This window comes from Pseudophryne corroboree, chromosome 2, assembly GCF_028390025.1.
Source record: "Pseudophryne corroboree isolate aPseCor3 chromosome 2, aPseCor3.hap2, whole genome shotgun sequence".
Classification (NCBI taxonomy): Eukaryota; Metazoa; Chordata; class Amphibia; order Anura; family Myobatrachidae; genus Pseudophryne; species Pseudophryne corroboree.
In genome coordinates, this window is record NC_086445.1 from 388,927,724 (window position 1) to 388,945,072 (window position 17,349).

The window sequence follows — 17,349 nt, forward strand, 5'->3', positions numbered from 1 at the left end:
TACATCTGCATGACCACAGCTTTCAAGACTCACACCATTATTTTTAGAACACAGATACACACACTGTGCAGGCAGAAAAGTCTTACAATTTCATAAGACACCAAAAATGGAATACATTATCTAAGCTTTCATCAGTGACAAAAGCTGTCATACTAATTGGCCTCACAAAGTTAACGAAAGGAAACCCGTATTAATAAATGTTACAGTATTGACAGAGTGCATTTAATTGTAAAATGTGTTGTCTTTTGGTAAATTGACATAAAGTTCACTTTTACTCAGTCTAAATTATTTTGCCATTTAGAAATTGACTATTTGCTATTATTGGTAAAAACAATGTTTTGTATTGATGGGAATTTCTCTAATTTCTTCTTTATCATCATCATTTATTTGGAAGGCACCAGAAACCTCTGGAGCACCAGATCATCAGAATTACAAATCATACAATTCATTCTAAAAATACAGCACATGTACATGCAAAGTTCATGAAGGAGGTGCAGACATAAGACAAAGGATAACGATGCACATAGTGGGACTGTCAGTGGGTCTGAGACTATAACCTACTGTGTAGAATATGAAGAAAAAGTAATAAGTGGGATAAGAATAGGCTGTATTGTAGAGGTGAGTTTTGAAAAGCATCTGAAAGACTGAAGCTAAAGGGGTGTATTCAATAGCTGCGGCCCAGACCAGCAACAAATTATCCCCTGAACCCACAGACCCCCCACAGACAATTTTTAGCAATTTCAAATGAATGGCCCAGTGCAGAGAGCAGAGTGGGACCCACTACCTGGGGAACCTGATCCTTACCTTAGGGAGGCAGGGCTAACCTTGTGTGTGCCAGACTGATAAGAGTCTTGCCACCTATCAGCACTGATGATCACAGCTACATACTGCCACCAAATAACAGACCGCTCTACATTTTATCTGATTAACTGCTGTCTGTGCAGAGGCCACTGTGTTCCTGCCCCCACAAAGGTACATGCCCCCTGTTCTCCACCCCGTACAGGATATTGTGCTTGTACTTGTGACCCAGTGCCTCACCCTGTGAGTGTCACCCACTGCCTCCCTATCACTCTCTGCCTCCCCATCACTCTCTGCCTCTCCCTGTCATTATCTGCCTCCCCCTGCCTCCTCTTGCCTTATGTTGGCACCCTCTGCCTCTCTAGATTAACCTCTGCCTCCCCCGGCTATACGCTGTCACCCTCTGTCTCTCCCTTTCACCCACTGCTGTGTGGCATATTGTAAACTTGGGTTGGGGTGGAGAAGGGGGCACAAATTATATTTTTGCACCTGGGCCCACCACTCAGCACATGATCAGAGACCTTTGAAGGGAAGGAGTCTGGGTTTTGAAAATGAGTAGCTTACATTACATTTTGTAAGTAAAGATATATACATCTTTGCTGCAGTCATGCCAAACAGTCCCTCTTGGCATGCCAGGTCACATGAGAATCTTCTACCCTCATTTGTCTTTTTTTGCTGAAAATGCATCTTAGTCACAATGCAATGCGACTAGGATGTACAGTGCATCAGGAAAGTATTCACAGCGTTTCCCTTTTTCCATATTGTTATGTTACAGCCTTATTCCAAAATGGAATAAATTAATGTTTTCCTTCAAAATTCAACACACAATACCCCATAATGACAATGTGAAAAAAGTTTTTGGAGATTTTTGCACATTTATAAAAAAATTAAAAACTAAGGAGGACCCTATTATTGGGGAGGTCTCCATTCTCATGGATCCCTGGCCTTAGCTGACTAGTTGGTTGGGGGACAGGGTGACCCCTACAAGTGTGTCCACTGGCTGTGGCAATATCCCACCGCTAGTGGAGCCCAGTGCAGGTTCTAAAAATACAGAATGAACCCTATACAATTTTTTCCCCATATTTCTAAATCAGGACTGGTTCCAAGAGCCTGGGGCTGGATATGCTTGTGGGGCATATGGGGGGGGGAGGGGGTATTGGGTTTTAGGATGAGTTGTGGAAACCACACTTTTTTATTTTTTATTTACACCTATTTCTTTACTTTTACACATAAAAGCACTGTACAGATGACACTGATCTGTGCAGGCTTCTCAAAACATGCTGCTCACAGACCGGACTATATAATTTGGGCACAAACGTGACTGAGCACTCACACTATTAAACACAAGTAAACAATACACCATCGGAAAATATGATTCTGCCAAACATGATTCTTACTAATTTTGTGTGTTTGCTCTTGAAAAACACTAGTGAGTTCCTGTGATGACAGTCGTGTTTAAACTTGGACCAAACACAATTGTTAGAAAATGTACACCTTGTACCTACTCTTAATTATCCAAAAGTACAGTCTATAACTGAGTTAGTGATTATATGGGCCTCATTATGCATATGCTCAGCAGGAACCTTTGGAGGTGACAATGGAGTCAGAAGCCAAGAGCAACAGTCATAGCGAGAATCCTGTGTGAGATATATATTTTTTATATGAATGTAATCATACATTGTTTATACCTTTAATTGTACAACAACATTACAGGTCACATCCCTAAGGCATTTTATCCACCTGAAACTTTGCATAGAGAGATGAATGTCTAAGGATACAGGCTTCATGGCATGAACCTGGAAAGCCAGCTACAACACTCATTATTTTTAGGTTTGCATCACCACCTGAACATTCATGGAATAGGTGTGGTACCTATTGATGTAAATTGATGTCCGATTAGGTGGCCTCAGTCCAATATGTGTGAAGTGCATAGCTCCAAGGACATTAGTCATGCCTGTGAGATTATGAAAAGTTTTACAGTTCATTACATTGTGACTACTCACTGGGAAAGTAGGTGGTTCATAGGTATAGCAAAGGGTCTTTAGGACTGCCATTGCTTGGGTGGGATGGTGGCTGATAGTTGGGTGTAATATGCCCAGCACTTTAGAAGTGATGGACTAGGAGGAATCAATTGCAAAAAAAATGTAGAGCACACAGTGCTTGTGCAGGCCTGATATGGCATGTGACCAAACAGTGTCTGGCTCAAGCTGATCCTTGACAAGGTCATACAGATTCATTAAGCTGTTATTGTTGAGATGGAACATCTGTATAGCCTCACCATGAAACACTGCATTGAGATTTACCCACCACAGAAGAAACTACTATAGGCCTGTATAGGCTTTGTGGTACTTCATGAAACTGCTCTTGATCATCTGTTTCTGGCTACTCTCAATCAGGTGTTGGGGTGCTGCATAGCTCAGATAAGTGCTGATCATGGAATACCCTTGAAAGGCCATCATTTATAGAAGCGTGATGCACCACAGGGTGGTATTCATGTGACCGGCGGGTGGGAGACCAACAGTCACATGACCTCCTACAGCATCCCAACCCCTCACTATCCCGATGGTCGGCATGCCGATCAACAGGGACTATTTCCACTCATGGGTGTCCACGACACCCATAGAGTGGGAATAGAACCCATGGTGACCGCAGGTCACCACTGAGCCCGCAGCATGGTGAGTGCAGCAAGCCCGCAAGGGGCTTGCTGCACTCACCCCTCCCCCCCAGAATCCCTGTGTAGGTATGCTGCCGTGATCCCGGCGTCGGTATGCTGACCGGCAGTCAGGAGACCGCTGTCAGCCATACTACACCCGCACCACATGTTTGTGTCCTTTCTTTATAGGCATCAGGATGAAGCTTTGTCCAATAGATTGTGTTTGAGAACTGAAACACTTCTGTTATTTGCTACTGTATTATTTGAACAAGTTGGCTGTTGGTTTGTGGTCAGTTTCTGGTGAGTTTGCAAGACGATGCTTAATAAATCTATGGTTTGTATATGTGTCTTTGTAAAATAGTTGGCCAGATGTTCTAAAGCAGGCCTGGCCAACCTGTGGCTCTCCAGTTGTTTTGAAAGTACAGGTCCCAGCATGCTTTACCAGCTGATCTGGAGGAAGGGTATGTTGGGACTTGTAGTTTCACAACATCTGGAGAGGCACAGGTTGGCTATGCCTATTCAATCATTTGGTTGATTTTTTGTTGTACATTTTACCTTTAGTAAATGGACAGATTGCAAAACAAACAGGAAGTCATCCCCCCAAAAATACAACAGCAAAAACAACCTTTAGTTAATATACCCATTAGATTTTAAGTATACAAAAACAGGTCCAGGCCCAAATTTATAAAGCCTTGGGGGTTTATTCATAAAGCAGTGAAAAGAGCGGAGAAGTTGCCCATGACAACCAATCAGCTGCTCCGTACAATTGTATAGTATGCAAATTATAAATGTTACTTTAATGCTGATTGGGCAACTTCTCCACTGACTCACTTCTCCAGACTTTTCACTGCTTCATGAATAGACCCCTTGGAGAGTTATAAATTGCATGGTGATAAAGTACTAACCAACCAACTGTCATGTTAAAGACTGTGGATCAGATTTATTAAGCTTGGTGAAGTGATAAAGTGGAAGGTGATAACGCACCAGCCAATCAGCTCCTATCTTCAATGTTACAGACTGAGGGGCAGATGTATTAACCTGGAGAAGGCATAAGGTAGTGATAAACCAGTGATATAAGCAAGGTGATAAAGGCAGCAGCCAATTAGATCCTAACTGTTAATTTCCATATAGGAGCTGATTGGCTGGGGCCTTTATCACCTTGCACATATCACTGGTTTATCACTTCCTTACACCTTCTCCTTACGCCTTCTCTAATACATCTGCCCCTGAGTTTGAAAAATGACAGGAGCTGACTGGCTGGTCCGTTATAACCTTCCACTTTATCACTTTACCAAGTTTAATAAATCTAAGCATTTAAAACACAATAGTTTCTCAAAAGTCTTTCCACCTTCATTTTTTATTTGTAAAGTACAGTTTTGAAGGAGTAATGATTGAGCACATATAAATGCTGTGCTATTACAGTATATACAGTATGTGAAAGAAATGCATACTAATCTAAAACCTTTTGCATTCTGGATAATTCTATTGAGGACTTGATTTTTTTTTTTTTTAAAGTGAACGGCAGGGTTTTGCTATTCAATTGCAGGACAAAAAAATGAGACGCGATGATGTCTATAGAAATTATTGCTTCTTTTTTCACACCCCTCCAGAGTAATACAAATTTTTCATAAAATCATTATTTTAGGAATCATTACTGCGACTTGCTCTCGCACCCTGAAAGCACCCACCCCCCCACACCCCCCAAGAACTAATTAAGCAATTCAAAGTTTCTTAATGGCTAATTACATCTGTAACTGTCACCTTTTGAAGCGACATCTTCAACATCAAGATGTGGGTCTTCTGCAGCAGCTCTGAGGGGCAGATGTATTAAACTGGAGAAGGCATAAGGAACTGATAAACCAGTGATCAGTGCAAGGTGATAAATACACCAGCCAATCAGCTTCAATATGTAAATTAACAGTTAGGAGCCGATTGGCTGGTGCGTTTATCACCTTGCATTTATTACTGGTTTATCAATCACTTCCTTATGCAGTCCCCAGGTTAATACATCTGAGTGCGTGTGCATGAGTCGTGTGAGTGTATTCCCCCCAAAGATATCAGCTGGGAAATGTACATCTCCCAGCAGCCCCTGAGCCTCCCAGCATCCCCCTCACCAGTGTACAAATGAAATGGAGGCCACCAGATGGGTGGGTATCATCATACAGTATATACCTAAAAAAGGGCTAAATTAAACTGAACAGATAGTAATTTTGATATTGACAGCCACGCTTTCCACTTTATTGAATACATTTGTTACGTTTGATCTGCTAATGAGATAAACACAATTTTCAAATTTATTAGCTTCAAGATAATGGTTAACTAATACTTTATAAGTAATATTTAATTCTAATTAACATGTTAATTCACTGTATTGACATGAAATACATGTGAAAAATGTTACAGAATTAATTAAATCAGAATGTTTTTTTGTGTCTCAACAAGCCTGAGGCAGAACTTTAAATGCTTTCATAGCAAGGGTTGTCAGTGGATGGAAAACTCTTGTTGTCACAATAAACCTCTGAATGTCTCAAACTGTGCACAGCATGAACTAATACTGCTTGACAAGAAATGTGCTATTCTTAATGTAAATTGCTGCCAGCTTAAAGTGTTTCTCCAGGACTCTCGTGAGAGACAATCATTTTTAAAATTACTGTAATACAAAACAATGTCTCTTTAAGCAAATGTACTAATACCATATACACAGACAAATGCTTGTTCGTTCTAGTATATAATAGTGCAATAGTTTTAAAATGTAACTCTTTAAATGAGTTCCTGCTTCATTATGAAAATAGAATACAAATGTCACTCTTAAAATGTTTTGTTAATAATAATAAGTCTATGTGTGTGAAATAACAAAAAATGCATATAAATATCAACACAACAAAAAGTATTTTAAATATCTAGATGACAATTATTGTTACAAGACATCTCAAAGTCGGGAATCCTTACAGATGGCAAATAATTCTCAACCATTATATCTTCAGACACTATTATACTAAATGATTTAACAAGTATATTTTCAGATACTTAAAGAAATATAAAAAGAACTGTAGAAAAACTAAAAGCTGTTTTTGGCATAGTGAGCAAAATCAGATTTATAGAGATAGAGGCAAACAAGAATCAGGCTAAGGAAGACTGCTACAAATATATCAGGAAAAAGCTGAAATGTTGAACATTAAAGTTTATTATATCTGTAATATAAGATCATGGGTTCTATTGATCAAGTACTGACGGCAGTGCTACTTTAGCGGAAGAAACAAAAAACACCAAGGCAATTTAACATTGCTCTGGTGTGGAGATCTGGAGATATTGCACATAACCAAATGGACACTCAAGGGATAGTTTCTGAAATTAGTCATTCAGAGCAGATCAGCACCAACTATTTCCAGAACAATATTTTCAAATCTTGGGAACACAGATAGTTAACACATTTGTAAATAATGGATGCACACATTTCAAATTACATTTAATATTTACTGTTTTAATTTCAGTAAGTTAGGTGAAGCACATTACATTTGTGTAGCGAGGCAGTAACTGGATAGAATAGCCTAAGTAGGCGCTCAGTTAGTCGCGAGGAATAAGATACATTTACAGAAAAAGGTGAGATATCAGGAAAAGTTTGGAGGATTGAGAAATGCTCATTGTACAAGAGAGGGCATTCCACAGAGTGAGTGCAGCCCAAAAAGTTATCTTACCATGAATGGGAACATACAGTACAATGACTTTGAATAAGAGAGACAGATCTTGCACAGAAAGGAGGGGTCAATTTGGAAGAAATTATAAAACAAGTGAAAAGATGTACAGTATGTAAGTGCAGTTTTCTTTATGGCCTTGTCTCATGACAACAGTAAGGTTGGGTTTCAGGTTAGGCATCTTTTGGGCTAGTGGTGAATTGGAGAAGCTGGTTGGCCTAAAGATGCTGTTCTGTATGTGGTTCAACAGAGCACGAGGAAGTGAGCTGCTGCTGTAGAGAGAAAACCACGCTGGATTGCAGACAATAGGAGCAACGTAACATGCGCAGAATAGGTTAGCTGGAACTGGATACAAGTTTTTAGGATGTACTGAGAGTGGATGTGCAGGTACAGTCCTTTGGGAATACCTGTATGCTGGAATACAAAGACAGGTACTGGTTTATGGTATTGCCCATATGCGGGAACACAAGGGCAGATGTAGGATTACAGGATTGCTTGCATGCATGTGTAGATGATTAGGAACAAAACAGAAAATACATATACCTGTGCTCGGATATATCCATACAGTAATGTACATGGTACCAGCTGTGTGCCAATATTAATGCAATATATGTATACAAAACAGAAAGACTTTTGCTATTGGCTATGTAGTAAATAAAATAGAGGGGGTTTTGTCATATTTTGATCAAAATAGTTAAGCTTGCAGCCAACATTAAAGAGCCCAATTTTCTGCCTACACTAGCATAAATGCCCAGCACACTATTACATTGCAGTTATATACATTCACCTCCCAGATACATTGGCAACATATATACAAGGGCTGGCTTTTGAGCCGCACTGAACTAGTTGCCTAATTCACTACAAATCGCTATTGCTACTAAAAGTGCAATTTTTTACAATCTCAAATGTAAAGAATCGCACATATAGTTGCCGCATAGAAATGGAAAAAGACGTCCACTGTCTGTTGTGTTTGTGATGTTGCATATGCATCGCAATCCATACGCAAAATTGGGAACATCGAAGGGGTAATGCAAACTGCACCAAGCCAGAAAACCACAAATCTGACCATGCTGTTGCATGCAATTGATTGCAGATGACGTCAGAGACTCACCCACAAAACACCATGTTACCACACCTAAACGCTCACTTCCATGAATCACTGTGCAGTCATTTCACTTTAATACTGCGCACACACCGCAGTGACAGTGTGGCTCTGGCACATGCATATTGCATACACAGCACATGCACAGTCTTTCGATAACCTGCCAAATTGCAAAACCTCTAATTGCGATCCATGGCGAAATAGGCCCAAGGCCTTTATAGTCTAAATTAAAAGCAGCCATGACAACAAAACAGAAAAGAATGCTTGGTTTGACCTACAGGTATACTGTATATGGTACTAGCTGCATGGCAGTATTAATGCCATATATGTATACAGAACAGAAAGATTTTTGCTATTGGTGCAAACCTTAATATACTGCAAATTTCTGTGTGTCCTGCAAAAAAAGCAGGGGATTTTGTTCATATTCAGTCAATAAAAAAAAATAGGCAGTCTATTATGTGCACATATAAAATGGTATCCGGATATCACCCAGCATAATAATAATAATAATAATAATAATAATAATTTACATTCTCACTTATCTGAATCAATTAGGATGGGATAACAATGGTTCATTCTTTAGTATGATGTGGTTGCCAAAATTCAGCAATCAAATGCAGATCCAGGGATATATTTAATTTATAGTTTACACTCAGCAATTGCACTATAGTAAATAAAAATATATAGGTCCCAGGGACCCCTCACTTTAACAAAATGGGGGTCCTACTCCACTGTTTATGGCTCCCATCACAATACATTGATCTCACAGGTATTAGTTGGGGTAAAGGGTTTTAGGGGCAGGTCGCAGTTGTTTTAGAGCTGAGGGTTTGGGCGGAGAGTATTGTATAAGGTTAGATAGCAGCTGTAGCAAAGTGGGGGTTAGGGGCAGGCAGTGCTGGGGGTAGGTGTAGATAGCAGTTGAGGCAGTACTGGGGCAAGGATGGGGTTAAAGGCAGGCAGTACTGGCCACTGGTCAGATCACAACAAAGGCAGCGTCTATGATACTGCTATCCACCTCTTTCTGGAAAGTCACAGGATTGATGATGGGAAAGGGTACGCAGAGTGTGAGGAGGAGGATGCAGAGGCACCACTGGTAACCTGGAGGATTCAATTAGAGTGTCACGCTGCACTGGCAGGCAGGGAGGGAGGGAGGGACACTGCAGGCTGCGATTGGCTGGGGAGACTACAGGCGGTTTTTGGCTACAGAGTCTACAGGCGTGGATTGGCTAGGGCACTGGCGCACACAACCAGATCATAGCATACCCTATGGGACGCGCTCATCTTTCAAAAGTTGATCTTCGGCAGCTATTTTGAAAACACTGAGCTCCCCACACACACACACCAGTTTCTTAGCAGCTGCCCCATCTCCTACAGTTTGCATCACTCAGCTCCTCCTTGTTTGTTTTATTAGAAGCCCACCCTTTGTTTGCAGTAGCCAGCTACCCCCCACCCCCACCCCACTGTCACACAAACCATTTCTTCTGAGAAGCTTCCCAATTCCATGCCCCCATCAGTTTATTTAAGCAGCAGCCAGCTCCCCTTACACACTGAAACAGTCACACCATTTTCTTGTAAGCCACTGGTCACCACTGTTTTTTTATGTTGTTTTTGTTTAAGTTGCCCTGTCCTTCCCTCCATTTGTAGCAGCCAGCTCCCCTCTACTGTTAGACAGTTTAACACCAATTTCCTTAAAGTAGCAGCTTCCCCCTAACCCCCTGCAACACTGATTGCAGATAGCTAGCCACTGCAGCACCCCCAGCCTCCACTCTGTTTGTATTATTAGCAGCACCAAACCAAACCCCACCCACTACCTACTACCTGCTTATTAAACTCACTTGAATCCTCCAGGTCAGAGAGAGCAGTCACAAACATAGAGACACCACCTTCTTCTCAGCCAGAGCCACCTTTCATGCTGGGGTTGCGTTTCTCAATAAACTGCCAGGGTGCTGCTTTCACACTAGGTGCCAGGGCCGCCTACCATTGTGCAATAGTTTGTCCCTAGAGTGCCAGGTCCTGAAGCCACAGCACCCAGGAAAGGCCTTTCAGCATCTGGCCAGGGAGACATCAATCATTTAATTAGGAGCCAATCTCAGCAGAATGCGTCCCTTGGGACCAACCCATTCTGAAAAAGTGAGTCCCAGGTCCTCATTTTTGGGGAAATTACGCGCTATAGAGCGTTTATGCGATCACTGTACTCCTCTATACTAGAGATGATCCAAACCACTATTATATCAATGGATTGTTTTACTGTGGTTTACCTAATCTACTCTTCTATGAAATATTCAAACATAATGGAAAGGAAACCTCAGAAAACGTTAGAAAACAGCTTGTACAATATATATTCCTCATTTAATACATCATATCCTATACCACATTAAACAAAGAGCAAACCCACACATGAATAGAAACACAGTATTGTCTAAATTGATTGTGTAGCCCAGAGATTGTTTCTGCTATAAAATTCTGAAATATCCCCCTACAGCTCTAACAAATATGCTATCATGAATGGTTATCTGCCTAGTGAATGATCACAATGTTATTATGGTACATTCAGTTTTCTTTATCTTAATGGCAGTTCCTTGCTGTTTTATTAGTTTAGTGTTTTTCTTCTTGGTGTTTATTTTTATTCTGTTTCTGCAGTGATCCACACTAGTTCATATAACTAAATGTGCAGTGTCAGTAGATTCATTATAGCGCAGTATGAGTAAAGTATTGTTTTCAACCTTAAATACTAATTACTGTATGTGAATGTGTTTTTGTTTGTCATTTCATCTTCAATGTTTTTTTATGGGCTATACTGTATATGAATGCTAAAATGCTAAAGTGACATAATTACAAGCTACAGTAATGTATCCTCCTTGATATCTATTTTATGGATTATATAAATGAATTAATTGCATAATTATCTTATTTCCTAATGTAGTTTGCACACAGTAGCTTCCAGATCTTCCAAAATGTATAGCATCCATTTAATGCATGCTATGTATGTATATACATTTGAAGGTTATGGAATAGAGAATGATAACCATCTAGCACCAATGAAGTTTTCAAATTTTGGGTGTGCTTTGTTGTTTACAGCTGTACACATGGACACAGATGATGGCAATGGTATGCATTAACATTTAAGGAAGGGAATAAAATAATTACCAGATTTCATTTATCAGAGAAGGCTTCTCTTCAGGTTTGGGAAAAGGGCAAGAGGCAATCTAATAATGAATTCTCAAATAATGTGTACAATTAACAAAACAGTTAACTTTTCAGTCGCATTAACATTTTCTGTATGAAAAATATTTTAGAAAACAACATTTCATTTACATTAAGAATCTAGTCACATCATTTAATTGTGATGAGAAAAATGTTAAAAGGATCGGAGACACCGGCAAAAGTCCATGCAAGCAAAACAAAACTTCAGGGAGGCAGATACTATTTTGTCCTCATAGTGGGAGATAGAAATCTGATCAGGGCAGAATACTGCATCGACGGTGTGAGGATACCGGTTCTCTGACCACTCGGTTAAACAGTTCAGTAAAATGGCAAATACCCTTAAATATACACACATAGCATAATATAACATTATCAATTACAAGCCAGGATGGTATCTTACTTACTGTAAGTCCCCACAGTAGCATGCAGTATGATTACAGATGCCTGCGATCTCCTGCTGTTATATGCTGGCAGTATTCCAGTGTCTCCTGGCCTCAGATACCAGCTCACACAGCACCCTTTGCTACGAATTCTCCTCAATGACTGCACCATAATGCCTAGTCAGCACGCCTGCACTCCAGATGTCCAAGTGCCTCACTCTAAACCTTCATTGCAGATATCCACCAGTAAAGCTCGCTGTTCTTTTTATACCCTACTCTATTCAAAAAACACAAGCGGGTCAGTCAGGGTGTCAGAGTCTGATGTGAGATGTCTGGGTACCTGTACACAATGGGGTGTATGTGATCAGATTAGCTGCAGTTCAAGAGCTAACCTAACATACTCATCCTAATCAGGTATGATTCAGTCAGGGACCTTAAATTACATTGGGGAGCTTTAAATAACACTCTGGCCTAGAGTTATTCCGACAGGTGTGTCCTGCTACGTCTTTAATCCACACGCCATGTAGCGGGCTTTACGATTCTTGCCTTGCCGCTGCCGGCATTTTAAGTCGCTTAATGTAACATAACGTTGTAACATAATGTACTGATGCACTGGAAAAGACAGAGACTGTAATACAACTTTCTGTAGACCAGATGTCACTTTCCTAAACTGCACAGCGCATGCGTCAAATAGCCAACAAAGCTTCTGTAGCACTGATTGCATGACGGAACCTGTCATTCATTACACTATACTGTAGAACTGAACAGCATTTTGTCATGAATGCTGAGCTGCAGTTGGCTGCTTAATAAAGAATTAAATAATTTGGTGTGTGCAACATTATATTCAACCGTTTAACCGTTTATGCAGCATTGACACCTATTTGGAATATAATACTAAGCGTGCGCCTTATACCACATAGGGTGTACAATACAATGTCATACAAAGTCATCAATAGCACCTTAGAGTAGAGTAATGCAGTTGGGTGGCCTAACAGGGGAGGGGGAGAGCATGGAACAACACATAAACTGGAGTCGGGTATTTTCAGAATATTAAAATTGAAATGATCTCTCTTTCTGAAAAAACTTCCTGTGCATCTATACAACAGGATTCTTTACATCAGGTAACAACAGTTTACCGACGGCCTGGTAAGGGGTTGCATACTGTATAATGTCAATAGCGGGCTCACCTTATTACCCACTACAAGGTTAATAGCAGTTTAAAGTCCAATGCAGCTTGGTCGCATACAGCAGAGTACTATAGCATACTGAAAAAATAAAACTTGTGAGGAGGTGCCGAGGACAATGACTGTTTAAACTGCCTGAATGGGATTGGCCGGCTTTTCAGGGATCACCATCCACTGATGTAATATTGTTTTCAGTACTTTAGTTTTCATCTGTGGAGCATCCAGACTGGGGATTCTCAAGAAAGAAATTCAATAGATGATTAAATAAAGTTAAGCAAATGGCCGTTTCACTTCCATTGGCTGAAAATTCCATAGTTTGTCCACCAGTGAAGCAGCATTTTCTATTTTCCAAACACAGTGAATGTAGATTGTCTCATGTCTTGTCCTGGGTATGGATAAATCTATGCATTGACTTCTATATTTTTGCAATATAAAAGAGAAACTGCTCAACCAATCATAATACCTTCCACATGCAGAAAGGAAGGGGTTATTCTAGACAAAAAACAAATGGGGAGTGTCCCCAGCACACCAATGTGCATTTGTAACCAGACTTGAACTCTAAATGTTAATAGAAATTTCAGAGATCTTAGTTACATAGATATGGTTAAGTCTATAGGCCAACTTCACAACGTTTGTGATAGTGAAAGTCTCTACTACATTTAAGTTCAGTGCGTGGAGCCCCACAAAAGCTGGTGAAGGACAGCCACCCCAGGGCAGCACACCAGTGAAAGTCTAAGGTGTTCGTGATTGTTAATAAGAAAGAAGCAAAATCTATGTATTAAAATTTGACGTTAGCCCAGAGGCTTAACCACATCTTTGCAAATATATGTGACTAAGATCTCTGAATTTTCTATTACAATATAGATTTTAAGTCTGGTTACTGATACCCATTGGGGTGCTAGGGAAAAGCTCTCTGTTTCTTGTCTTGTATATTTTTGGTAATTTGGTTACATTTAAACTAGGGGTGTGCACCGAGCCATTTTTCGGGTTTTGTGTTTTGGTTTTGCATCTGGATCTCCTTAGTGTTTTGGATCTGGATTGGTTTTGCAAAAACTACCCTTGTGGGTTTTGGTTTTGGATCTTGATTTTTTTTTTTTTTTAATCAAAACAGCTAAAATAACAGAATTTGGGGGAGTTTTTGCTACTACAGTATTATTACCCCGTCATGAGACAGGTTAGTTTTACCCTACTGATGAGGTTTGTCGCCATAGTAATCCTGCTCAGTACGAGAAGAACCGCAGGTTCAGACATTTGGTGTATGTGCTTGGCTGAGGAGCCAATGGGGTAAAGCTACTATCTGTGGGATTATGACTGAATGCCTCTAACTCAGAATCTCCCCTAAGTGTGGTGATACTGCAGCGCCGTCGAGCCACAGTTGACCTGGGATAGCCGGACCCGTCCCCCCCAGGGGCCAGGGCCCAGTGTGTAGGGCCGCTTGCCGCGGGACCGGAGCGCGGATGGAAGTGGGCCGCCTCTCTCCAGCAGCGCATCACATGTTTGATGGGAACCCGGTGCTAAATCATTCATAGACGACCTAATTCTGGGTCAGGGTTTCGTGCGTAGCAAAGCAGCTCCCTCGCTGCGATCTATTGAAAGTTATCCCTCGAGCCAAGCTTTTGAGAATTTCCGCACATTGAGGCAAAAAGGTTTTTTCACAGTAAGGGCAATACGTGTTTGGAATTCCCTGCCTGAGAGAGTAGTAACTGCAGACTCAGTCAACACCTTTAAGAATGGGTTAGATAAATTCCTATTGGATAAAGATATTCAGGGTTGTGGTGCGTAGGCACGCATTATAGTTAATTTAACTATTCCTAACATAAAAATAACTAGGAGAGAAGAAAAGGGGCGACCCGGCACTGATCTAAATATGAATCAATTAACAGGTAATAACAAATAAACCAGAATTCGGACAATTAGGATATATTTACATAAATTATCAAATCTCTGTCCAATATGGTGGTGCGCCCAGAGCCAGAAGAAACATGTATCAACAATGGGAGAAGAAAGGAAGGCTCTTGTGTGGGCGCACTCTTAAGTAATTGAAATAAAGTTCAAATAGTTTTAATTATACATAAGGATTGGTAAAATATAACTTTTATTAGATATACATTATAAGGAGTATCTCATGATTACCCATTGAACAATCTTGGATCCAAAAAATAAATGTGATTTAAAATACATATTAAATTGGAAAAAATTCTTTGAGAAATTTAAATTTATAAGTATTTGTTTTGAAAAAAATGAGGGAATGTTCTGGTCCTGTCTCACAGAATGTGATAAGAAAGGATGTAGACACTTTGTCTACTACACTGGGTATTCCCTGTGAGTCTCCCCCTCAGGTACTGACCCAGCCCAACACTGTATAGCTTCCAAGATAGGACGAGATCGGGCACTGGCAGTGTGGTATGGTAGTAGACAGATGGATGGGTTAGACGCCAATGAGAGTAACACTCCACTTCCTGGAGGTCAAGTGAACAAGCCCTGCGGGGTGAAACGCGTTTTCCGAGCCAGCGGTCCCACCGGCACCAGCCACGTTATCTGAGGGCACCTATACTCTTGATCCAACAAAGGTTATTCACACAGGCAGCGCCTGTGTTGGTAATGTGGTAACATTAATCATTTTTTTGACTCAGCAACAGCACTAGCAGCAGCATTACCCTGTATGCACATAAATCATTGTGTCAGCTGTATTACCCTGTATGTATATAATTACTTAGGGGATATTCTTACCAGCATTTCCTTACAATTATTATAATTGCTATTTGCATCAGCCACGTTATCTGAGGGCACCTATACTGTTGATCCAACAAAGGTTATTCACACAGGCAGCACCTGTGTTGGTAATGTGGTAACATTAGTCTTTTTTTTTTTTGATTCAGCAATTGCACTAGCAGCAGTATTACCCTGTATGCATATCAATCATTGTGTCAGCAGTATTACCCTGCATGTATATAATTACTTAGGGGATATTCTTACCAGCATTTCCTTAAAATTATTATAATTGCTATTTAATCTAGGCATTATTCTTTATTTCTGAGATGCACTGAGCTATTTCACTTATCTGACATCCAAGTGACATTATCAATGTTCACATTCAAATTTGCATTATTATTATTATCTTTTGCATCTCCTTTTTTCTGATGTTAGCCAATGTTGGTTAGCAGGGTATTTTGCATAGAACTATGTATGCCTTCTGCTTCCATTCTTGTCTACTTTTTACTTTTTTCTTCTTTCTTCTTCCTTCTTTCTTCTTTCTTCTTTCCGTGGACTCTCATCTATGATCCTGGATGCTTAATACCACCTACGTGGGACCTACTGCATCCAGCCTAATGTAGAAAGCAGATCCACATCTTTTGTGACTAAAATTGTCACATCTTCATTTATATAGGTGCACTCTCATTGGCGTCTAACCCATCCATCTGTCTACTACCATACCACACTGCCAGTGCCCGATCTCGTCCGATCTTGGAAGCTATACAGTGTTGGGCTGGGTCAGTACCTGAGGGAGAGACTCACAGGGAATACCCAGCGTAGTAGACTCTTTATTCCTGTGATGTGCGTTATTTGACGCCAACAGCAGTATCACCACTTGTCTTCATTCTTTTCTACAATATCCCAATCTCTCGTAGGCATACACTGTTTACATAATTACTTAAGACCCCTTGATCTTTGTATTTCAAATCGTACAGTGTACACAGCTGGTGACTGGTGGGAAGTGGGTAATGTCTCACTTTCCATTGCCGGACCTGTCCAGCTTTTTCATTTTTTTGGTAATTGACCATAGCTTGGTCTCAACAATACAGATTTTCTGTACTGGTCGGGCTGAAACGGATGCAGAAAAACAAAGTGTCTACATCCTTTCTTATCACATTCTGTGAGACAGGACCAGAACATTCCCTCATTTTTTTCAAAACAAATACTTATAAATTTAAATTTCTCAAATAATTTTTTCCAATTTAATATGTATTTTAAATCACATTTATTTTTTGGATCCAAGATTGTTCAATGGGTAATCATGAGATACTCCTTATAATGTATATCTAATAAAAGTTATATTTTACCAATCCTTATGTATAATTAAAACTATTTGAACTTTATTTCAATTACTTAAGAGTGCGCCCACACAAGAGCCTTCCTTTCTTCTCCCATTGTTGATAAAAATAACTAGTCCTATAATAAGACTGCATAGGAGACCACAAATAGGTTGAACTCGATGGACAATTGTCTTTTTTCAACCTTAGTTACTATGTTACTATGTTACCCTCTATGATATTAATTTCCACTCATTTCCAGACTATTCTGAACACCACACAGATCACAATATTGATTTTATCCA

At 40.1% G+C, this 17,349-nt stretch overlaps 2 pseudogenes; one reads left to right on the forward strand and one right to left on the reverse strand.

Moving 5' to 3' along the window:
- Positions 1–15,311: 15,311 nt before the first annotated feature.
- On the reverse strand, positions 15,312–15,430 carry LOC135052549 (5S ribosomal RNA; annotated as a pseudogene).
- Positions 15,431–16,434: 1,004 nt separating this feature from the next.
- Positions 16,435–16,553, forward strand: LOC135052446 (5S ribosomal RNA; annotated as a pseudogene).
- The last annotated feature ends 796 nt before the right edge of the window (positions 16,554–17,349 follow it).